The sequence below is a fragment of the Hyposmocoma kahamanoa genome, unplaced genomic scaffold (assembly GCF_003589595.1).
Source record: "Hyposmocoma kahamanoa isolate Upper Pololo Valley unplaced genomic scaffold, ASM358959v1 63, whole genome shotgun sequence".
Lineage (NCBI taxonomy): Eukaryota > Metazoa > Arthropoda > Insecta > Lepidoptera > Cosmopterigidae > Hyposmocoma > Hyposmocoma kahamanoa.
In genome coordinates this window covers 17,918,585-17,945,425 of record NW_020653851.1, presented here as the reverse complement: position 1 = coordinate 17,945,425, position 26,841 = coordinate 17,918,585, and the positions used below count along the sequence as shown (strand labels likewise).

General features: G+C 35.6%; 1 protein-coding gene across 3 annotated transcripts in view; it reads left to right on the top strand.

The window, feature by feature from the left end:
- The first annotated feature begins 15,114 nt into the window (after window positions 1-15,114).
- Window positions 15,115-26,841, top strand: part of LOC113229877 (myocyte-specific enhancer factor 2) — a 118,006-nt gene continuing 106,279 nt past the window's right edge. For all 3 annotated transcript variants that reach the window (XM_026463557.1, XM_026463556.1, XM_026463554.1), the window contains exon 1: window positions 15,115-15,319. The gene's annotated coding sequence lies outside the window, so the exon portion shown is untranslated. The remainder of the gene's footprint in view (window positions 15,320-26,841) is intronic.

Sequence of the window (26,841 nt, the reverse complement as noted above, 5' to 3'; positions counted from 1 at the left end):
TTGGACGAATGTCGGACGCAGAACGGGCATCCCAGAAATGACGGTGCGAAATGTCACTGGATTCATTTTATCTCTAGGTGTACAAGCGATATTCGTATTTTATCGGATTCGAATTCGGACTTAATGCACAAGCGACAAGTGTGTCCGAGTTTTCTAGGTTTATAGTCGCGGATCCGGAACGAATACTAAACACGCTTAGTTAATAAAGCCACATGTGATCATACGTTAACAGTGCCTTTATCACATAAAAGTCATTAAAATAAAATGAGCTACATGAAACAAATTATGTATATGTCAAATTTTATACCCCTCATATTTAAGCATAAAAAAATTATCGACCGTCTTTCTATATCTCTCAGGGGCCCCATGTCTACTATTTTTCTTAAAACTCCTGGTTATTGCAGTTCCATCCATCCATGAGATCATGTTGAGATTCCACTGAGATCATGTATGTGAAATTGTATAACTAGGAGTAGTTCAAAAAAGGTATCACTTATTATGTTCATAGAATATTTAAACCTCTCTCCTGAAAAGTTGTATAGGTGTACCAGAATCTGATGGCATTTAGACAAATTTAAATTTGTGGTGAGCAACATGAATATAGTATTTTTTTTATTATATCAAGTAACGGGACGAGCAAGTCATGCGCCTGACGGTAGGCTGCACGCCTGTCCATAACGGTTGCCGTGCCACTCAGAGCTTTAAATCGCAAAGATCTGAGAGGCACTGCCACTGCGCCCGTCATCCTGAGACATAAGTTGACAAGTTCCATGAGTTATTTATACATATTATTAAATAAACCATTTGACACAAGTAATACACTCCCGGACACATAATTCGAGCCACCTCGCATTTTCAGTGTTAAATGCCCTCCGCTTAAACAATGTTTGATTGATCAAAATCTATAAAGCAATTTTGAAATTAGTATACTAAACGCCTTTTCCATAAATCTATGTTGGAAATTTGCATTTACAAAACCGGGGGAAAACTTTGTCTTCGACGATAAGACTACTTTTGTATTCTAAGACTTTAAGACAAAAATGCGAGGTGGCTCGAATTATGTGTCCGGAAGTATATTTTGAATTGACATGTGACAAGTTAACATTGTCAGGTGAAAGTCGTTCGATTTTTCTAATATTTATTTTGCGAATGTGGCCTTAACCAAGGGTGATATGATAATTAAACTAGCAAATACTTGTCAAACTATTGAGTCAACCGTGACCATGGGACTTGTGTGTGTGCAAAGAACCCGAAAAATTGGTTTGTTTGAAGGAACAAATACACGCAATTTCGATCCGGAAAATAATTTCAAAGCATATAAAAAGTTGTGGGTTCATTTCTTTCATAGAGTCTTTATTATTTCTCTCGAAAAGTTATCATTTTTCAAAACCTTAAATGACATCCCAAATATCAAATAATACTACTCTCTCTACTCACCTGCAATTACCATTACATAATTTCTACAATAGTAAAACTTACCCAAAGTAACTTATACCGTTTTCCATCTTATCTAAAAGTGGTCATGCGACATGTAAGGCATATAATGAATGCACCCGACCCTGAAGCGGCTGATACGGTCGTCGTGACCCGTGTGCACTTTCGTGCATCATTTGAACACGCAACGTATGTTACACGGTCTTTAGGGTAAAAAGTGTCAGGCAGTATTGGTAAAGATTTCTTCAAGAGGTGTATTATACGAGTTATTTAAGTATGACTAATGTCCATCACTTAAGCTTAATTAAAGAAAATTTTACACAGCTCCGATATTGAAAAGCGCCCGATTTACACATAAAACAAGTTACCGACTATTTAAATTCATAAATTTAATAATTAAAATTATGTATGAGAAAAAAAAACAAAAAAAAATTAGGGGAGTCATAAATTTTTTTATATTTGTTTCATGTAAGTCGTTCGTTTTATTTTAATAACTTTCACGTGATAAAAAATCTTTTGACGTTTATATTTGACTTTATAATAACAATAGTACGATTGTAATTTTAATGGTAGAAAATGCGAATCTGTAATGAAGAATTTCAGAAAAGTAATGAACTGAATGTAATAGAATTATTTATATTACAATTTTGCTGTTGCAATTACAGTCACATGGGATTTGTCAACTTATGTCTCAGGGTGAAGGGCGCAGTGGCAGTACCCCGAAAGATCTTTGCGATTTAAAACTTTGAGTGGCACTGCTACTGCTATGTATAGGATACTGTTCGTCCTGTCACTTGGAATTATATAAAAAAATTCTACCGATTTTTTTTTTCAACATCCATTCCTATGTTTGGAAATCTCAAAAATGTTACAAAAATCGGAATATTTTGGTTGCTCTCCATTTTTTTTACTTCAGAAAACACATATTTCTATCAAATTTCATATATTTTAAAAAGAGAAAAATCATGAAACGCAAATAAGTCTGGCTTTAAAGTGATCATGCCAAGATAAAACTTTTCATGAGACTGCGATAAAAGAAATTTTATCAATGCCAATCTCAATCTCAGCGGCTTATCAAATACATCTCATGTTTTGTTTTTTTGTTTTTACTAGACACCCAACAAAGAATATTTTTTATAGCTTTTTTAAATCGAAAATAGCCATTAATGTGAATAAAAAATTGTCACTCATTAAATTAATAGATAAATATTATTTAAGTTGAAATCTCTTAAGTGTTAAAAAATTAAGTTTCAAAGACAGAGCTAAGGAAGGTCAAACAATTTTTATTAATCTTAATGATTGCCTAATAAGTACTACAAGTCAAATTAATACAAAAGTTAGTAATGAATTTCAAAACAAAGTCGTTCAAGTAGAAATTATTTCCTTCTTAAAGTAACAACAAATCTACCAAACAATGTTACATTATTACTATTTCTTCGTGTAATTGATTCAATATTTGTGATAGCGTTATTTTAAGAAAAAAGCTTTCATAGTTTTCTCACAGATGGCGCTACGGCAAAAAGTAATTAAAAACCAAAAACAAAGATCTGCAACAAGCACATAGAAAAATTCATAAGGTCCGCTAGTTCGTTCCGAGACTTAGTTGGCATTGCGTCTGGCACGGTTTGCTGTAAGAAGTTGGTTCGAATCCAGCCGAATCGAAGGAATTTTTTCTTAGTGTTCGATCTTTGTATTAATAATTATAACAAACACATGGAGTTTGTCAACTTATGTCTCAGGGTGATGGGCGCTCGTCGTGGTGAATGTTCACTGATCCCACGGCGCCGACTCAACCAGCGCGAGGGAAATCAGGGGGGATTTTAGTGGGATAGGCCCTCCAGTCTGGAGGGAGAGTCCCCGCATAACCCCTGAGTCTCCCTGGGCTCAGGGTACATCCATAAAGATTTCCCCCGTCAAAAAAAAAAATGGTGATGGGCGCAGTGGCAGTGCCCCTCAGATCTATGCGATTTAAAGCTCTGAGCTCTGAGGCACACCAGGCGCACGACTTGTTGATCACTAGCTGTAGATACTCTACTGTCATAGTCTTCTCCAGTATCGATTAATACAATACCATTTTCGGTAATGTCATCTTGTCCAACTTTATGTTTTGTAATGCAATATTTACATACAAAAGTTTGAAAGCGCATTCGAAATATTAAAATCTAATAAGATCCTAACTCAACGGTACAGCGTCCTAAGGTGTCTAACCACTGACATGAAATGCGAAAAAAATTAGGTCAATGACCTCACTTAACAATTTCTCAGAAAAAAAGGATCCCTTTAAGTACCGTTAGAGATCGTGGAACTTTTTTATAAAACCAAATTGTACAACCGTAGGGCCTTAGTAATAAGGGTTTGTTTTTTGCTGTTGGTCCAATTTTTTCAACGTTCCTCTGGTTCCCTTAGCGGGGTGTGGGGCGGAGGGTGTAATTGAAAATGTGCGGCACATGTGTAGCAGGCGCAGCGTCTTCATGAGAATTTGTGATTCATTAGCTTTTATCACATTAACATTATTTCTTATTATTATCATATTTATTATGTTTAATTTTGATCATGAGTAATTGCAGTAACTGCCATTTCTTCTGATGATTTTGAACAAAATATATTAGAGTATCAAATAAAGTTGTCTAGTTTAGTGTAAATTATTCATTGCGTATATATTTTTGTGATTTCCATTTTATTATTTATTTATCTCTGTAATTAAGTGATTTATTGTTAATATTCATTGCCTTACAAATAAATATTATTACTCAGCAATTATAAGTACATACACAAAAATGCTTAAAATCAAAGATATTGAAAAGCGATTTTAATTATTGTTGGACGTGTTATAAAATGTACCTAACAGGCGTTGTCAGCACGACAATAAGTTTTTGCATCTGCAATAATATTATGTGAAATGCAAGTTTCAATATTTAGGTGCATCCCATAATCGCAATCTTCGCTCAGACAGCTAATTGGCTTTTCATTCCTTCTCACTGTATTATTTTTGCTTCTAACTCAATACGACTAATACGACTCTGGAACTTTATGCCACCCCATATTAAAAAAGTGCCGAATAAGCTAGCTTTCAAGCAATTAGTCCGTAATTTCATGTTGGAGTTTAAATCTGCATCCCATTATGCGCAACTCACACTGGCGCAGAGTCGAAGTGTCGCGACGTGTCATGTTTTTCGCCTATAGCATATTCATCTCTATTTTCGTATTGTTAAGGTACAAATTTGTGTTATGCAAATATGGAAAACTTGAGCGCAGTGAGGCGTCAGACGCCGACCACACTGTGATCTTGGCGCACTAATGCGAGCGTCGCGTCGCGTGAAAAACAGGACGTGACGCGACACTTCGACTCTGCGCCAGTGTGAGTTGAGCCTTAGTCTGACATTGTTTTATATATATAATATTTATTATTACATTAGTAACGGTAGAGCTCCTTGTGAAAGAGTTCGTCCAGGGAAGTACCTTACCTATTTCTGCCGCCAAGCAGTAATGTCAGCATTATGGTGTTCCGATTTTCAAGAGTGCTGGAGAAATTACAGGCACATGGGACTTGTCAACTTATGTCTCAGGGTGACGAACGCAATGACAGTGCCCCTCAGATCTTTGCGATTTAAAGCTCTGAGTCTGACAGCCGTGTAGCTTCAAACGCACGACTTGTTCGTCCCGTCACTTGATATCCCAAAAAAAAATTTTGTAATGATGTATACTTATATTTTGTTTAAATTATGTATCATAAATTATTTATAAACTATGATCTGTTTTAGTTGTCATGTTATTTGTTCTAAATTCTCTAAATCTAAACCCGACTCTCTTGTTGACTAGTATATAATGCTTAATGGCATTAACTCCGCCATTTGTACTGCTTTTAATAAATAAAGTAAAAAAAGAATAGGCTATTTCGTAGATCATAAAAATAATAATAAAAAACGTGCTTACTTACTTCGCTGCATCAGCGACCCGAAGTGATCTTGGCCTCCAATACCAAAGTACGCTATTTTCCATTCTGCCTTGTGCTGACCGTTCGGGCACCTTCAGCTCCTTCAGGGGCTGAATACAATAGTACAAACGATTCAGCATAATAAAATTCATAGGACTGCTACCATTTTGGATCAAAAGCAATAAAGCTCTAACAAAACAAACAGCGCAGACATAAAATCGTAAAAACATAATCTTTACCCCAGAGTAAATTATCTAGCGTCTCCCTTGGAGATATGCGATGGTCTTGAACATATGTGACACCACGTGGGTCCAATGCAGACACGTCTCAATGACGCAAAGTTCTAACTCTCACCAAATGTTTACGCCAATCTCCTCTGTTCATGTGAATATTTTAGAACCATACCCTACTGACAGTTTGAAAACATTTCAGACGTTTTGAATAATAAAATGTGACATAGCGGGAGACAGCGCCGGGACAGGCTAGAGGTTAACGTTGTAGCATATTGTACAATGTGCATCGCATTTAAAAAAGTTGCATTTCGATAAAATAAAATTGTATGTAGGCCACACGTGGTCTACAAGATTCGTGTTTGGTTCTATTTTATTATTTTTAACTGTCCGTGTAGTGAAGGTTGAACAATACATTTTATAATCGCAGATCTCAGTACAGGGTACTAAAAAAACCGATATCAAAAATTCGTGGAATTACTTCCTACCTTAATTTGCCAAGTTTTATTGGAATCGGTTACCGGAAAGTGCGCGAAACCGGATTCATCGCCTAGTTTACCGATCTTAGAGGAGGAATATTTTCTTCTAATTTGGACCACTGTTTTCCAACAAAAAAAGAATAATCAAAATCGGGTCATAAATCGCGTAACATACAAACAAAAAAATGCAGACGATTTGTCAATATCCTCCATTTTTGAAGTCGGTTGAAAACAAATGTTGCATCAAAAAATGTAAGTTGTCACCTGTAAGACACTTACATATACAAGTGATCCTCCGTGATCGAGCGGTTTGCATACCGCTTTTCATGGTGTTGCCATCTCTGAGGTCCTAAGTTCGATTGTAAGTAGAAAACTAGCTTTTCTAGACCTTCTCGGGTCTGGGTGTTTGCAGTACCGTAGTTGCTTCCGATTTCCATAAAAGAGTTGCTTAAATACTTATTTTGATATCAGATCAATGTACGTGATGTTGTCTAATATTTATATTTAAGTGTTCATATCTATTTCTCATTGTAAATAACTTGATTAATGTGTTAAAGATGAAACTTCTTGCTAAGGGACTTTCAGTTCGCAGGGATGTGATTCACGTAGTCAAACCGTTACGATATCGTAGCGATTTAGTCGTTGAACTGCTTTTTCCTATTCACTTGTGACAGTGAACGTCAACGAGTCCAATTTTAAAGTCGATCGATCCAAATATCGTTAAAGCGTATTCTGGTATATGAATTGAACTTAAATTGACTCTAAACGACAAGTCATAGGTATTCTGTTAAAATTTTGACAGTTGTTTCAATAGACTTTCGACGAGTAAATGTCAAATTTCACAATCCAAGATGTCGTTCATTACTCGTTACGTTTCGATTCTACTCATATGAACGTTCGTTCAAGTGACACGTGAATATCCATTTTGGATAGGACTTCGATCGAATGACTATGTAACTTCAACGATATTTCGATTGCTTGAACTTACGTGAATCGCACTACTGGTCGTAGCTTCTTTTGCCAAAGAATAGATAGTCATCAAAAGAAGATACGCCGGCTGCTTTCTACACAAGATTATCCAGGACGCGTGGATCGAAACTCAGGAAGAGTTAAAGGCAGAAAAGATTTTGCCTTCATTTATGTTATTTGAATATACCTATTCATATCGAGTTCTTAGGTTTCGCGATTGTTACACATCGGAAGTTTCGGGCCCTTTACAGGTCCCATGGTTGGTTTGTTTGAAAAAACAAATATACGCGATTTAAATCCGGAAAAATAGTTTCATTTCCTATATACCTATTCACTTTTGTACGTATAAAAATATATAATAAAAATTATGCATACATAGAATAATTTTACTTAGCCTTGCAATCCCCAGTGTACCTCAAAATGTCATAGGTATTATATGTGAAGTGATTCAGATCCAGAAAATATTCTTCCTGTGATCACGTAAACATACTTTCTAATAAAAATATCGTATTTAAATTTATTGCTATATATTATGGGTTTAGAGCATATGCTCTAAACCCATAAAATAAAGTTCAAATAAAATTCTATATAGAACTGGAGGCGTCGTCTATAGGCAGTCCCCTCTATTAAGGAACAAGTAAAAAGACTCTATCGCACGATTAACACTACTTCCGAATTTATGATTTTTCATTTCCATTATCGAATTCACCGCTTCAAGTGCTCTATAAAATATGTCGTCTTGCGCCATACAAACTTACAAAAAAATCTCTGCTACATCCAGTCTAGCCACGGATGGAATTACATTCAATTTATACGTCTATTCTTTACATTAGCTACCAGTTTTCTATTTTAAAACATTTTTTTCACAATGATCACATTGATTGAATTTATCGATTACATAGAAAATCTTTGAAAACATTCGAACATTTGACATAAACATGCCTATGAAGTTCCTTAATTACTAACAGGCAACCACGCTACAGCTAGCAAAATACTTTAAAAAATCCCGGTTGCGTTTTTCACACAAAACTTAGCGAGTACAAATCTAGAAAACTCGGATCCACTTCGAAGTCGCTTGTGCACTAAGTTGTATTAGAATCCGAGATACTCATATCTCAAACTGATATGAATCGGACGTAATGCGTAAACGCTCTAACTAGTAGTTGCTTGAACTTGAGCCTAAACCTAAAGCTGTTGGGTGATAAAAATAAAATGTATAAAATTTATTTGACAAATCGATAGTAACTATTGTATGATTACCGCTATCTCCACACTAGGCAAGCCCACTAGGTAGGATCCCATACAACTAATTTACATATAATACTTAGCCTCTAAAATGAACAGAACGGACTTAAAAATATGTAAACGAGTAAACCTCTCACACATAATCCCAACACAGTCAAATGGAATTCACCAACACTACACATACTGTCAAAGACAAAATGTAGGCCAATTACATCGCGTCTTTGATACGGTACAAATACGAAATTAAAAAAAAACAAGTATTACAATATGGCTCATATTGTGTAGGTACATTTAATATATTTACAAATCGTACACTGATAATGACAGTGACACAATGCTAAATTGATTTTGTTAATGAGCAATGAAAGTTCTGAAAATTGTGATAGCTACAATTTCTTACTTAACGAAGATTTTTGAATGCGGTTTTCAACTAAAATAAAAGGGAACCTACAAAGTTTTAGAAGTATTATACAAATTTTCACATACCACAATAAAATAAAGGTATTTTTGAGAATTGCGTTTAGTATCACTACTCCTCGTGATCTTTTTTTTGTAAATTAACATTTTTTATTATGCAATATCGTCACAAAAAATTAATTTAACAAAATTATGCGATGAAATTTAATTTTTAACTTCGAAAATAAAAGGATATGTTACTCTAGAACTTATCCACTAACCAGCGTAGATCTGGCAGCAGTCTAGTACTATATTAGTTTCAATGCAAAACGACAGTATCCAAAAAATGACGATATCTTTCACGTAGTTACTAGTACATTCTTTCACAACTCACCGATCTCTGTCATTGCCAAAAAAAGTATCGCCCTATCCCTTATGACCCTTTCCCTTTATAACAGCATAACGTCAATACGTGTCGTATAGCAAATTTCATGCAAACAACGTACACGGGGGTTTTTGCATAATAATGTTCGTACTCACAAATCAGATGACGTTAAAAATAAAAAATAAATAGTTTTTTGTATAGTGACATTATAATTCTCTGCGTGCGATATATGTATAAAAGTAATACCTAATCCTTTATAAAGTAAATAGAAATAAGATTACTTATGTAGTATATTTTAATGTAGGTACATTGGGCGTTTAGCGGGTTGCCATTGAATTTACTAGCTCAATCAAAAAAAATCTTATAAATGAAATAACAGATAAAAATCCTATACAAGTCAAAAACAAATTAAAAAGATTTTATATGAAAGATCAATATCAGAGGAGGCTTACACAAACTGGTCATTGATTTAATTGTTGTACCTTACATATTAACGCAACTCACTAGAAAAGGATAAATAATTTTTAATTTTAAGATTCTACCTTGAATGTACTGTAACTTGTTATTAATATATGTAATAAACAGTTTTAAATTTTAATTTTTTTTTCTTAGGAGATTACACAAATGCAACATTACATTACACCATAATACTTGTATTAAGTAGCGACGGCTGAGATCGCAGATCTCAAATTGTTACTATTCTGCCAAATTCCAATTCCGAATCACGCGTTATAATTTTTTGATCTGATTTCCTATTTATCACTTTTCTTTTTAGTACATTAAACTCCGCCGTGAAATCTCCCCGAGCTTGCGCCCGCGCTGTTGAGGGGAAACGTTCAAAAATAGAACACTCTCGGATTCCTGCGCGCGATCATAATTCGACGATGGTGTATATAAGCCGCACGCGCCTCAAAACTATGAAATGATGAGTTTAGTAAAGGCGGAAACCAAAACAGTGGAAACATATTGCGTTTACTAAATTATTTTCCCTGGTTTTGTTATTGACTTGTAAATTGGACTTATTTACAACTAAATTGAGTTTTTTTTTATGATATCAAGTGACGGGACGAACAATGTCTAGTGATAAGCAATATGAACAATTGCAGTGCCACTTAGGGTCGTATTCCAGAACTCTACTCAATGCTCAAGTCAAGACTTGAGTATGATTTCAAGCATTGGAAATACGACCCTAATAGTTGTTCTAGTGCTTTAAATCATTCTCAAGTCCTGACTTGAGCATTAAGTAGAGTTCTGGAATACGACCCTCGCAGCCAAATGTCCGAGATTTAAGAATCGTAAAGATATGAGGGGGCACTGCCACTGCACCTGTCACCTTAAGACAAAGTTATCAAGGCCCATGTACCTATAGTTTCACCAACTCCCTTACCATTCAAAAACCGGAACGCAGTAATGCTCACATCACTGCTGGACGGCGGAAATAGCGTGGTACCTGTATTTCTTTGGACGAATATTTTCACTAGGCGCTTTACGGCTTCATAAAATATAATAATGTAGATCATACCATCGAAATATTCATTTGAAATATAAAGACATTTACGTGTAATTTTGTACCCTCCTGTCTTTATCTTGACAGATATATCGCAGGGTGGTCCGTATCAAAGACATCATGAATCTACTTAATTACTATAACTTATTTAGATAGTTAAGACATTAAAGGGATTTAAGACACATGGCTGCTTTTAATTGGTACGTTATAGTCGAAAGTACTTATATTAGAGGTTACAAAATAAAAATGCCCTTCAAGAGCTCTGACCACTTCAATTAAATAAAGTTTTTTTGTGTACGATTTGGATCACTGTTTTAATAAAATCTTTTAATAGAATTTTAGAATTCGGATTGTCCGACGATTTTTTAACTTGGCATAAATCTCGTGGAGGACCAAAGTTTTAACGATAAAAAGTGGGCTATTTTGTTCATATTCTTCCATATAGAGCGGCAATTTCATACTGTATGCGCTCTTATAGGAGAATATTACAAATATAAATAATATGAAATGAAATTATTTTTCCGGATTTAAATCGCGTATATTTATTTTTTCAAACAAACCAACGTTTCGGACCCTTTACAGGTCCCACGGTCACAGTCGACTGATGTGGTACAATCATCAACCAGTTATGTCTAATATTAATGCAAACCACCTACAAAAGTTATTAATTAAATACCTTATTTTTAATTTTACAAAGCAACATTCCAATTTACGCTACATTATGTTTTACAAATTATTTTATTTTAACAATATGAATTTTTATTAAGTTAAATTTATTATTAATTAATAATGGAAATTAGAATAAATTAAAACATATTAATTAGTACTGTAGTCTTATGTCCGTTTGGGGTTTTTCATGAGAGGAAATACTGGATCCCAAACTGATGGTACGGAGAAACCATGTTCCCTGATGAAATTAGGATGTTTTTTAATTTCAATGGCCTCTCGCAGCATCCTGGGTAGATAACGGACTTCTTTTGCTATGACCTGGGGTTTATCAAATGTCATTGAATGTGTAGGTTTATCCATGACATGCTCACAGACTATGTGTAACAATCGCGAAAAACTAACAATTTGATAAATATAAATAATATTTATAATAACTCATTTATAAATTTCAATCACAACATACTGTTCTTGACAGTCGCATTCACAAAGTCACAATTTCTTTTAAGAAGCAATGTATACTCTTCTTTAATAAGAATCCTATTGATATTCAAAACTACAGTGAAGTATAAACTTTATTATACTAAATGTTACTATTATACAGTTTCTGTGTAATTGGATGACAAAAATCCGTGGTATGGACCCATTTTGCTCTTACAGATTATTGCGATCTATGATATATGAAGTAAATATTGTAAATGATCATCATCAATAGCCTATCGTAGACCACTGCAGGACATGGGCCTCTCCGAATGAATTTCGTACGATCTTCAACTCATTACATCCATCTGCTGCCAGTAACCCTTCGCAAATCGTCACTTCATCTGGCCAGAGGGCGTCGCACACTACGTTTGCCAGCTGTAGTCCCCACTTAAGATCGCTTCCCCCATCGGTTATCGATTCTTCGATATATGGCCAGGCCACTGCCGCTTCAGCTTGCTTATTCTGCCAGCTATGTCGACTACCTTAGTTCTCTGTCAAATAACCTCGTTCCGTACCTTGTCCTTCAAAGAAATTAGCTGTAAATAAACAAATGTGTACAAATGTTTATTTATAAAGAGCAATCATTGTGCCTGATAGGCGCAAATGGAAACAAGTTAACAAGCATTGGACAACATCTCACTTATTTCAACCATTTATTTTCAGTACATGTACCTATATACCAAAAATAGCGCTAGTCATAAAACCAATTTAATACGTGCCGAAACGATTAAAATAATACCCCTATTCAGCAATACTCACCAAGTGAAATAATTACACAAAGAAACCGACAGACAGGCAGTAAACAGTCATCAATAATTAATAATGTACATCAAGGAAGCTATGAGAAAGAACACGTGTATGGAAGGTGAAAATTTCAGAAATCTATGATGTACTAAAGTTGCAATTAAAGGAATGGCTTATTAGATAACAATTGCAAGTTGCAGGTTAGAATTTGATAATCTTTTTATTTGTAGCGTCTTTTCTTGGTTGGAAAAATGATGAGAATCATGGATATTCAATATTATATAGGTAATGGTATAATGATACCGACCTCTCGGTAAAGCATGAAACACACAGAGAGCGGGTGCGGGTCGGGTCGGGACCGCGGCGCAAGACGGGCACAGTCGCCCGCGCTCGGTTTGTTGTCGTCCATATAAATACACGGAATTAGACCCGCTGCGGTCGCGACCCGACCCGCGCCTGACGCGCCCACACCCGCTCTCTGTGTGTTTCACACTTAACTTATTACTATAATCTAACAAATTATCTTTGTGTATTGAAGCTGTATAATTTGAATTTCAGCATAAGGAACATTTAATTAATTCACAAGTATACCTTTATACACGAAAATAGGTTTCAATTTAACGCAGATTACCATGTCTTCGTAATCATGTCTTTAAATTTTTAAAGCGGAATTGAAAAGCGCTGTATCTGTATTTTGTCTTCAATGAAATTAAATTAATAAACTACAGAAAAACCTGACTGCTCTAAAAACTGAACAGAGAATAAGAATATCTAGGCTGCTTTTGGAGCAATATTAAATACACCATGAAATGTTTTCTTATGGCAGTTTCGAGAGATAATAGAATATTGTTATAATGTGTATTGGGAAAAGTGATTTACGTAGTTTTATTCTGTTATTCAATCAAATTAAAAAAAAAACTAAAGAAAAAAACTGAAAAGAGAAAAATGGTCTCTTAGGGCCGTTTTGGAGCAATGTTAAATGCACCATGATACGTCATGGTGCATTTAACATTTATTGTGGCAGTTCTATCTGTAGTATCATATCTTAAGATAAAAGAATATTGTAACCGTCATATAGATGTTTTTGACATAATTCTAATGATAGTTCGTTCACTCAAATCTAATCTCAACTCAAGACTACGGGACGAGCAAAATAATAGATCTCCATACACTCATACCTGAAAAACATTACCCTCCTGGTGAAGACAATTTAAAATGATACTGTAGTCTCAACGACGCAAAACCACAGTAAGAAAAAGTTGAACTAAAAGGTAAAACTCATTACAATATACAAGAACGAAATACCGTACACATTATAGTGAACATTAATACTGATAAGTGTACGAACGTGATGTCTTAAATCTCCTATTTAATTTCCTGTATATGTCGTTTAAGCCTTAGCAAACACGCTAAAATAGAACTTAGCCTTGTCTTTTTTAGATTCTATTTACCGTCAAGAAGTTTCTGGACATCTCAAGAAAACGTGGGTTAAAATGCGAAATTTTGCTTAGAGAATTTGGCTCTTATGTTGTTCTTATTAGAATTGATTTCAGGAGATTTGTTTCAAAGATTCTTACGGCGTTTAGTACGAGAATCTTAATTGCCGGCATGAGGCTTGGAGACAGCTGTCGTTCCCTTGGGCAATACTAAGGGTTTTGTTTACTGCTGACTCTAATGACAAATCTCTTAATACATGAATTAAGTTTCTCCAAGACATCGAGAAATATTTTGTTTGTTTTTAAATTTTCACTAAAGTAAATGGGTAGAATGAGAAGTGTATAAGTAATTAAAAACCTAACAGACGATGCTCACCAAGTGGATCAATATTTCTAATTAAGAAAACTCTTGAAAACTTACTTTTCTAACTTAAGTTTTCATTATGTGATTTATTCAAGTCAATAGTTTTATTTTAAGTACTATATTTATCGATGCGTTTATGTTTACGCGTTTTCTATAAGTTGTTTTGCTACTTGGTTTCGGTCAAAAATTATAACACATACCTACGACACAGATAATCAATTAACTGTACTTAATTTTGTCTTTAATGCGGAGCGAAATTAATAATTGCTTTTCCTTTATGAAATTACACTGTGTTTTCCATGAAACCTACGCACTTCTCTTGGTTTTCCTACCTTCTAAACCTTCTTTGAAACTAGATCTCTTATTCTCCCGCAGCCTCAGAAACGTGCCCTTCATATCCATCGGCTCAGTCGTAATTATTTTGCGTGTACATGTTTATGTATTCTATGGCGTAGTATAATAACCCCCCTTGGCACATGCCCAAGACATACTTTTGTAGGAAGTGAAGCTCTCAATACTATTTCCCGAATATTATTTTCTTTGCTTTGAGCTAGATACAAACAAGCCTTGTTCAATATACTTGTACCTTAGCGACAAAGATAATAAACTCGTTGTGAATATTTCAAAGCGGCGTGATTTCGTCGAGCTTGCCGCCCGCAAAGCACACGCCCTAGCTGAAGAAAGCTCTGTAGGGCGGGCGACTTCCTCACCCGAAGCGCCTCTTACGGTGTTGTGCGGAACTATGCGCCATCCGGCCATTGGCTAGCGCCGGTGACGTCAGGCCATATCCAACCAATGGGGGAGATCGTGCTCGTGCCTGGCCGCAGTCCTCATCGCCGCGCCTTCGTATGAGCCGTGTGTCGCTGCCGGTCTCTCCCCGCGCCCCGCGCCGCCGTCGACTCTCGCCCGCATTCTAGTTGTGGGTGTCGCGCCGTGCAGTCCTCGCGCCCGCGTGTGCCGCCGTTTGTGAGTGTTTTAAGTTCCCGCTCGAGTGTCTGTGTGACGAAGGATCCTGTACTTCGCCGCGGAGGATGTTAACAGCGCACGGTGAGTGAAGCCGACGGGACGTTGGCTGCTTATCTTGCGTCGGCGCCACGTGAATGCGCTCTATTTATAAAATGTAAACACACTGCTAATTTAATTTGAAACAATATTGCGGTATTGCTACTTAAAAGCAAGAGTACACGCCCGCAACGAGTGGGACTCTACTCGCGGTCGCAAATTAACGATAAAGACTCCGCATGACGACCGTCCAGATTGCTCAGTTCCTGTAAGATTACGTACTGGTGCCTTTATACTACTGTGGAATTAACGTTGAGAAGAAAATGCATTCAGCCATGAATTATATTCAAGTGGATTTGGTTAAGTAACCTTGGTTTGGTTCATGGTTGGCGATAGCACGATAACGTGACCTTGGAGAAAAGACTCGCGAATGCCGGCCGGCGCTGGAGGCGCGCGAGCACACGGAAAATGTTCAGACAAACAACGATAATGATGTCGCAAACACAATGATAGTGCAGTTAACGTGAGAGCTTCGTGCATCAAACTTAATAAAGAAATCATTGTTGCTAAACACCGAGCAAAGCTAATTTAAAACGCAATAATATCAAAATCGAGCGTAAAATAACTTCTACTCTCTCTACAAAAGTAAAGAGACGAAGATTTTTACAAAAAAAAATTAAAGTAATAATACTAAAGATCAGTCTAGCAGTTTTGGATGCGTTTCAATTAAGAACAAGTGAGACTGTTTAAATGACTAATAAAGGACTGAATGAGTAATTCAAATGAACATAAAACGTCATTTTTACTGGCAAATACTGAGGTCAACATGTTAAGGAAACTACGCTTTGTTTCACAGCTCTTCCCTGTAAATGGCTCTTCTAACTCAAATGAGGCATTTAATGCCAATTAAGGGAATACAATGATAACCTTCTGTACTTTCTGCGAATACATTGCATGTTTTATAACAGCATAGTCCACTTTAGTCACAGAACTTTTTTTATATGTCAGTCAAGTCAGGTCTGTCCGGTTGAGATACCTCGATACGGTCAGGTTCGAGGCGTTGGTCCCACGCCTCGTTCCACTTACTCCAATCGATGGTTACAAAATAGCAAGCGGGCCCGAACGGGTTCGATGTATTTACGCATTTATTAAACAATGATTTTAGACTTTAACGTCCAAACAATACACTCTAATATTCCATTTATGAATCAAATTGATAAGCATTCGGATTTTAATTCTATCCACACATTAAACAAAACATCGCACTGCCGCATGACAATTTCAAGGTCTAAACGTAACAAACTAAAAAACTGGGCGCAAAAACAAGACTACACAATTTTTTTTAAGATTTGGGATTCTCATTCGCACTTACGCACTAATGTCTGAAGAGCTGTTGCCGTATGTGTACAAATGTGCTCTCTATCTGTTGCGGCAGAATTGCGTAGGTGTAAAGGAGACGGCGATAATTCGCATCGAGCGAGCGAACCGGCCATGCGAGATGCTCAGCCGTATCATAAATATTAATCAGGCGCTGGTGTCAACAGCCACCGCGTAACGTGACACCGCCGCGATCCGCTGCTCGCCTGGTACTCCTAGTGGCCAGACACTACATTACAGCGAAACCGATCACAACTATTCACCGTCCTTGTTTAATTAATTACACAACTTCGAGTCATAATATATATAATTTAAAACAGTTGCAAATAAACAGTCGTTGTACGAATTACGACATCTGAAAACATTAGAGTGATAAAAACTTAAAGCAAATATTAGTGCCGCGAACAGCTCTCAGAGTAACAAACAAAATGAAACTGTGATAATATTATCGCATATGCACATCCGTTTACGCTTACGCTTGCAGCCATGACCTGCCCTACAAGTCCGCGACTTTGATTGGTGAATGCAGTTTTATGGTAATTTGCTCCATTCCATCTGAGGCTTTGTAATCACTTGGAATGTAATTAAAATCACTTTTATGTAAGTCATTTTGTCGGCTAAGTTTTGAGTTCATTAAATCACTTAATGCTCTCACGTCTCAAGTGATGTCTAACAATTGACATGTGTATGCCTGTAGGGTACTAATGTACTTCAATTCGGTTTTTATTATGAAATCCGGTGTCGACCAGACTTGGTTCTTTTGCTGGGAGTTTGTGTTTTTTGTTGAGAATAGTTTATCAAAATTAGCATGCAAAAAGTAGATATATTTTAAGTGCAGTAATTATATTGTTAAACATTGACTACTAAATACGAATACGTTTGCAAAGTCTCTCAGAAGTTTATTGTCAGTTCTTCGTATTGTCGACCTTCTGTAACGACATTTCGTTAGGTACTAAAATTTGTAAAACTGGTTTTAATCCGTCTTCTAACATGAAGGACTATTTTTTTCCTTAAATAATATAATAAGTTTGTTTTGTATAAAATTTTAATAAAAACTTTATGGTTCTTGCCGTCATCCAAGCGTAACAAGTTGTGTGTTACTATCTTCATGTAATAGTATTGCGTCTGTTTTGTATGTGTTATTTAGACAAAATCAGTATATCTATCTATATTTGAATGAACAAAATGGTCTTTATCTCCTAATATTGGTACTACTGTTACACAACAAATATCAAATATACAATCACTCTAATGTACACAAATGGCACTCCATTAAACTGTTATCTACTAGTGCTTGCCTTATTTAATAAGTAGCACTTAAAACGTTATTAAAAACAAGTTAGTGCGAATGCAGTTCAGAAGCCGAAAAATAAAAGATAGATAATAATAATAATGTGCCATATAATCACACTAATCACCTAGTCTTAAATTAAAGAAATATCTACAGTATGACTACCCGAACATCAAACGAAGTTATAAGTTATAATCTTAAAAGTGAACGACAGAGAAAGGTGAAAGTAATCTTCAAAATAACAAATTATAATTTAATTCAAGAACACAAATCATTAAATGATAATGTTTCAAAATGGCGAAACTTTTAAGGTACTAATAAAGTCTTTTAAAAACGTGTGCGAAAGGAAAAATATAAAAGAAACATCCAATAAGAAACCTGCTCCGTATGACGTTGCCCAGACGCGGCCCAAGCACGGCCGTCGCGTTTTTGCTCGACCACGATGCGTGTGAGCACATCTGCGGTGTTTTTTCCTCTGTATGTGTGTGTATGAATGTTTTTTTGCGTCAGTGTACACCGTGGTTCCATCGCGGGCTCTTAGCTTGCATGTCTTTCTTGTTTTTTCATTAATACCCCCGTTTTATTACAGACAATTTACATACTTCTTTAGTGAAACATTGTTGACTATGTGTTACATATCTTCTGTCTATATATCACAGTGTGACGAATACCTTCAACACTTTCAATGACGTCAATGATAAGAATATTTGAAAAAAACTTATAGGGTTATGTTTCGATTTTCAAATAAGCACAATGTATGAAACGATTTGTGAATAAAACTCAATAACGATTTTAGAATACGGTATGTAATAGATAATGGACCAATGTAAATAACTCGAAAAAACAATAGCTGTAGAATTTAAAAATGTTCTGAACCACGTTGTCGCATCATATTAAATGTCAGATGAATACAAAATAGCTCATGCCAATGTATTGAAAGAAACATTTTCATTCACAGTGCTATTGATTAGTGAAGAGATATCTGAATAAATATGAGTTAGTAATCTAATATAGGTAAACCTAGGCAATCGTTTGTCGATTGAAACGTACCCATTAAATAGCAAAATTTAAATGTTAACAACATCGCTAATAATGACATAGAAATTCAACTCATTTGATAAAAAACAAAAACAAACCAACGCAATGAAACGAAATGAAGGTAATTCTTGAAGCAGTAATGGAAAATCAAGACACTATGAAGCAATTCATCGTATTTATTTGAAGTTATAGTGTTATAAAGTGATAATTTACGGAGACACTAAAAGTGCAAGAAAAAGCATGTTAGTATTCACTTTAGATAAGGAAGCGATTTGTCTGTGCAGCAATTGAACTCGCACCCTTAATGCTACGGTACTACGGATCAAGTTTGTATATGAACGTAACGCGTTTTGTTACATTTGGAGTCTGAGTCTCTTGTAACAAGAGTCACGAGTTGTTGCGTAATATACGAACAATCTCGTTGACTTCATGTGGAATACTGAAACACGAATTTTGTCAACGATTTTGCGCCGGCTTTTATCTTTTTTGGTAATTTTCCTTTTCACTACATATTGATACTGGCGGTAATGGTTAGGAAACATCAAAATGTATCACTTACACTAAGCATATAGTGCTATACTATAAGTCGCGTATATTTGATAATTATTGATACATAAATATATTGTTGAAACCTTCATGCAGTAATACTATCATCATTAACTCATTATAATGTATATATTCCACAGCTGCTGATCTCGTCTAAGGTAAAGATTTAGGCCATATTACATGTTTGGAGACCTTCATGCCGGTTTCATCAAGACCTTTTCCTTCATCGCCAGGGAGAGGTATTACTATCAGAGATGGGCAAGCGCCCAGGTATTAACCCAGCGCTTTGTTAATGCTGGGATTAAATCGGGTTAAAACCCAATAACGCCCGAAATCGAGGGCAAAAACTATTTACATGTAAATATTTGTTGTAAATCGTATTTGTTCAAATTTAATGATATTATTACGAAATGTTTATTGCTTTTTGCTCTGAACGATTCGCTTGAAAATCGCATTGAAATAAATCGATACAAAATATCGTTAGATCGTATGCACTTGAATCGATGTTCATGAAAATCGAATCGTAATGTGCATTTTTAATGGTGAGAATCCATAGGATTGCAAAGTGGGGTTGTGTGGAGATGCCTCTTTTTCGTCTAAAAAGATTTTTTACATCGAAATTTGTAATAAGTATGGAATTATATCAAATTTCGTATTCGTTGTTTCTACCCACGATTTTGGGCAGAATTGGGTTAAAACCCTCCACTTTGGGTAAAACGTAGGTTAAAACCCGGGCGGGTAAATTGGGTTTTACCCCACTACTCATCCTGATTGCTTCTAAACATTCGTAAATGTACGTAACTTAGTAATTAAAGTAATAGGTCACGTCACTACAAGGATTGGAATCATTATTAGCCTCCAAATTAAGAAATAACGTTGACGCCTCATAAAATCTACAGAAAATATATTGAAATAAATATCATAAGGTGATAGAGAAAGCTAATTTTTCTATGATTTCCTATATTAACGCTAATAAATTTCGATCAGATATTAAGTTTAATAATCACCAATTAAAATAAATTATTTCAACTGTATGTAATCAAACGTAAACTTGGAACAAATTAGATTACGGACGCTTCAGTGCAAATTCAAATTTAAATGTAAATAAGGAATTGACGTAGATAGAGACTCAATGGAAATTAGACATTATTTAGCATTGGAAAGGCATTCATAGCATTCGTCAAAACCACGGAAATAAAGAACGCTTTTGTTGTCGCTACATTTTTTCTGATGGATGCCATTTTTCCTTACGAATTACGGAATTAGTTCCCTACAGCAGCCACAAGGAAGTAGGGTTGTCCTTCCACATATTTTTATTTTTTCACTGTAATCGAATTGAACACATCTTTAATCATCATTATCATCAACGTTTAAAATCGTACGTCCGATTGCATTCAGTGCTGCTTCTCGTAGTTTGTTCCATTTACCACAATCTTGCGCTTATTTCGCCCGTCTATTGCCTTTGACTTTGACGACTTTGTCTCCCCATGTCGCAGCAGGACGTCGTATTTTTCTGGAACCTTGTCCATCCATTTGCGACAATCATTCCTGCCATTTTTAGCCGTTTAGCGCTTACTCTTTTTTCCTGCAGCTACTTTCTCTGATGTAAGTGCCCACTCATGCTCGTCCTCGTAACGATACTCTCCAATTTCAATTAGTCACTAGATCCTTTGCTCGCTGCGGCTGAAATGAGGAAAATATATATATGATTGCCCCAATTTTTGTAAGCTTAAGTTTTGACAATAAATATTATGTAGACAAATTAACGTGCGCTAATAATGTTACTTCGTTTATAAATCTATGATCCACGTGTCTGAGTAATATACTATGTAATATACTGAGTAATATAAAATAAAACAAATTGAATCCAACGATTCACTTGAAAGAAACAATTAGCCAAGTGAAGAAAAAACATGAAAATTATATAGAGAAAAACTTCGAACTTTTGATGCTGGAAAAAAACGTTAAATACTCGACATTGGAATACAAAGAGCTCTCGCATATTCCATCTTGTTTGACAACACTGAAAAACGAATATCGATGTAATGTTTTTTCCCATAGTTTGTGTCATGCTAGTAAATTGTGATAGATGCGGCGCGTTCAAAAATCTTCCGCTACTTTTTGTGGTCCCAGAGCATGATAGACGCGTACCGAGTGATGGATGAGTCGTTATCACGACTGATAACCTTCCCTTGTCTGTGTTCACCTCTGAAGAGACGATGACGACAAATGATGTTCTGCGAGAACCCCTTGAGTTTTTATTTGGAACAATTTTACCTCTAGGCAAGTAAAAGTACCTAGACAGGTAAATACTAGAAATTTTTCCATTTGTAGCAGGTACGTTATCTTTGGTAATTTTGACGGTTAATGCAGAAAGTGTGTTCGAACAGACACAATAGATTTCTTTTCAAGCAAAACTTCGTTTTATGTAATCTCTACCAACTACACAACAATTTGGGCAAAACGTGACAAAACAGATGTGACAAGCATAGTTTATTCGAAGGTTAATCACATAGATAGCCTTCATGTTTTCAAGTATTCTCGCGAAACAGGTTTGACTAAACTACTTTATGTTTGTAATCAGATCACTTGCTACTTGGTAACAGTTTAATGTTTAATTTGTCGAACTCGGTAACCCAGCGGTTAACACTTGAGGCTAGATGGGGTGAGGACCAATTGAGAAAATTTGAAAAAATTGAGAAACGTACTTTGCTAAACTGAATCAAATCTGGGTGTTCTGGGTAATACCTCGAAGTGAATTCCGTGTCCCTGGTACGCTTAGTATAGGAAATTCCCTAGTTTCAGACGAGGTTACTGGTGCGGTTGTCTGACACATTGTTATCATTATTTCATTATATATTCATAGATGTGGACTGTATAAGAATGGAGTGATGAAAACCACATAAATGAGCACAAATATATATGAAACGCAATAGCCAATATGGCGGCCACTGAGCATGGGCCAGTGTCAGTTTCGAAAAATGCAGTTAGTTAATGTTGATCAAGTGAGCAGAATTTACGACACAGTTTAACAATATATACATCAATAATAATATAATACAAAAACATAGCAAAAAGGTCAAAAAAAGAATACAAAAAGCAAGGAGTTCGCGATAGGAGCGCGAAATATTACAAAAAATGGTTTCTATTATTATGATACAGTAAAATATCTGTATCATTATGTCCTAAGCAGTTCGATATGGAATAGGAACTACATACATATACAGGGTTATTTGTAAAATACTACAATCTCGCAGGACTGTTTTGTTAACATAAGAAACAACAACTTTAGTTCCAAGACTTTTATAATTCATCACGTTTTACTTTCATACAAAAATAACGAGAAGCGGGAAAAACTGTTTTGCTAGATCAAATGGTTTAGGTATTAACTATTAAAATAACAGCCTTACGAAAAATATACGATACACCTAAGAATATAGTATAAAGAATGCTAATTCGTTACACGATAGGATGTACTTCACCTGATCGAATAACATCCTGAAAACAGGCTAAAATATAAGTCTAAAATTAATTATTTAAGAATAAAATATCTAACTTTGCACATAATTTTCATAATAATTATGGAGATATTTGTCTTTAGTAGGTTAGGTACCTACTAAAGACAAATATCTCCATAATTATACAGATACATACTACAGAGAACCTGCTGAATTTTGGTTTTCTACTGAAGCCTTATAGTTATTAAAACCGTTATCCCAAAAATCTGAAAATTGCCTAGCGGTTTAACGACACGCCGCGTCACCCGCTGCCCCAGTCAGTCACCATCGGCCTCTTATCTGGACCTGTGACAAATTTTCTCGTGTTCTTATTTTAGTTATGTTAATTTTAAGCGCGCGAGACGCGAAGGCGGTCCCTACACCTCACCTCCTAAATGTAGGCTCGTGTTAAAATACGTCACCTTAACTAGATCTCTCTCAAAATTAGAGCACCAAACAGAGATATTTGGCAATTACTTTACCGACAAAAGCCTAGCTCTAGTCTAGAACATGGGATCTGTAAATGACCCGAAACGTTGGTATGTTTGGTAAAAAAAAACAAATATAATATGCGATTTAGATCCGAAAAAATCGTTCCATTACCCATGTGTAAAAATAGCGAAAACCTAATAACGCCAAAAACCTTAAAAAACGCCCCAAATGGGTAGAAGTAACTATGTGTAAGACTTTTTGAATTCTTACAATAATAAGAAAATAGACGTAAGAAAAATGGACAAACTATTGAAAAATAACAACAAAAAAATTTAACACTACCACTAGTCTGGTGTTTATTTGGTAATAAAGAAGAAAGAAAGAAACGTTTATTCAGCTTAAGAGAATTCAAGTAAAACAGATAATTCACATGAATGATTACGTATATCTATAAGCTAAAACGGATCATACTCAGCATATTATGTTACAGCTCGCCTGCTGCAACTCTGGTTTTCAGTTGGAACCGCTTTTACAAAATGAGATGGCGCCTAAGGACAAGTGTGGTAAACACTAAAATTATAATTATATAATGATGATATGCAATAATTATTGTTTATTGCAAATAAACAATTCAAACTGGTAATGAGGACTTTCCAATGGCCTCGTTTCGGCCTTGTTAATACCATAATTATTAAAAAGTTGTTTTTGCTAAGCGAGAGGGTACGTTTTTATGCAAGGACCATTTTTTGAACTAGTTTGTATAACGGTATTGATTTATATAGGTAATAAATAAATACCAAGTCGTATTCAGTGGTGAACAAAAATTACTTATTATTTGCGTCTTACTGCTACTTATTAGTCCGCAACTTGACGTCCAGGCGCCTATTTCGCGTGTAGTGGGTGCTATTATTTGTTCTTCAATAACGTAAGCAAGTTTAAAGTTTGTACTGTGTTCTTTGTAGAATTATATAAGTATTCTACTATTCGAATTAAGAACACAGTCCTATAGGTATTAGTGTATATACAATAAAGTTGTAGTAGAGCACCTTGCCGAATTCGTCCACCTTGTCAAGAATTCGTCCAGGTAAGTAGCCGTAAGCCGACTTACCTATTTCTGCCGCTAAATGTATGGTTTACTATGTACCGGTTTTGAAGGGTACGGGTGCTGGTGAAATTACAGGCACGCGGGACTCATGTCACTGAGTGACGAGCACAGTGGCAAGGCCCCTAAAACCTTTGCAATTTAAATTTCTGAGTGCCACTGCAAATGCTATAGACAGGCTTGTCGCTTACCAATAGGCGCATAACTTGTTCGTCCCGTCACTTGCTACTTATCATAATTTTTTTTTAAATTACTCGGGCTTCAAACTCGTAATCAAAATTTTGTACCTCACGTAAATTGGAAATGAGTATACGAGTAACATAATAATAATGTACCAAAAGACTACACTAATTATTATCTCATGATCATCTGGTCTCATACTTCTCTAGTTTCCCTGTATTCTAAATTTTTTTTTTCTAAATAAATAACGCACACACTCAACATAGCCCCGCACTAGGGAAACCCTGTGGCGCGGGTGTCATGGACACACATATAGACAGCCACAAATTACACCCAAACTCACGAGAGAAATAAATGTAGGCCATACAAACATTTCTCCCGGCCCGGGAATCGAACCTGGGACCTCTGCGTGGCAGTCCGGCATGGTAACCGTTCGGCCACGGAGGCAGTTAAGGTATTATGAGTAACAGAATTCACCCCAGGTAGTATGCAAAATACCCAGACCAGAACCAATCTAGAAAATTTCGTTTCGTGACTCTTGGACCAAAGAGTCTATCGAAATTAAAATACAAATACAATATTTATTTACATTCCAAAGACGTATTTCGTTTACAAGTAATTCAAATACTGCTCAGCACTAGCGACAGTAGGTACATTTAGGCGTCGTCAGCGTATAAATAATAACAACTTTTTTATAAAAAAACCGATCACAAAAGTTTGTGGAATTATATCTATTTGCCAAGTTTTATTGGAATCGGTTACCGGAAAATGCGTGAAACTGGATTCATCCCCTAGTTTGCTACCCTTAGAGGCGGAATATTTTTTTCAAATTTGGAGCCAATACTGAGGTATCCTTTTTCCGACCAGAAAAATAATCATCATTAAAAACAAAAAAACACAGTCGGATAGAGAACCACCGTTCTTGAAGTTCGTTAAAAACAGCTCTATCTAGAATACCAAAATAATTTGTTCAAGTTTATCTTTTACTTGCCGATGCAAAAGCCTCGATACTGATAACCGTTCACATACCACCCTGTCTTTCTACCAGCAAAGCAGTGTACACTAAATTATAAGGTTAAAAGAGCCGGCACTGTCACTAGTAGGTATATAACACTATCCGCAACTGTTTGTTGTTTGGATTTTGTTCTCGCTTGTACTCTAAAAACTATAATTAAAATTCACGCTTAACAAAAGGCTACAAGAAAAATTCTCCTTCACAACGGTTACATAGGTGTCAAACTATATGTAACTTACATCAGTAAAGTATCACACTGTCTATTCATTAGTGATCTTGTCGTATACCTTATCACACAGCTAATGGCTGGGTATCAAATATTGACTGTTTTGCTATCGGGTTACGTCATCCAGCGAAGGTGGTCAGCTTTAAAGAAAATACGCCTTGTGCTTGATGCATAAGAGTTGATATTCTGTGAGTTGTTGTTGTTTTGTTTATAAATACACTGAAAAGTGTAAAAAATGTCTTTAAGTGAAATAAAATACGGAGATTTAAAAATTTGCGTCTATTTAACTCTATATTAAAAACGACATTTTTCGTAAGCAACATCAGTTGTCGGATGACATTACTGTTGAATTTGCTGCCTTCGTAATCGAGTGTCACAAAATATCTTTCAGGTATTTTTCCATCTCTACCTAAAGCATTAAACACAAAGAGAGTGTGCGGGTCGGAATTAGCCTTACCGCGCTCCCGACTCGACACGCGCCCAACCCGCACACAACCAGCACCCGACCCGCACCCGCTCTCTGTGTGTTTCACGCTTAACGATTATAAACCACAAAATCACTAACCTAACAAAGAATAGCTACAAATTTATGTAATTTAGTAAAAACCAATTTGAAAAATAAAAACTACCGCTACCAATGTCGGACCATATGTATCAAAATCCGATTTGCCACTTCAAGATGTATCCAAATTTTTCTTCTTTGTTACTTCATATTTTACGTAATATTTTAGTATTTGATATTTAGTTAAAAATAAAAGAGGCAAAACTTTAGTTTTTCATCCTTAGAATCAGCGTGGATAATTATCAAAAAAAAAAATTATCTGCAATAACAATAATAAATCGAAAACAATTATCGTCCACAT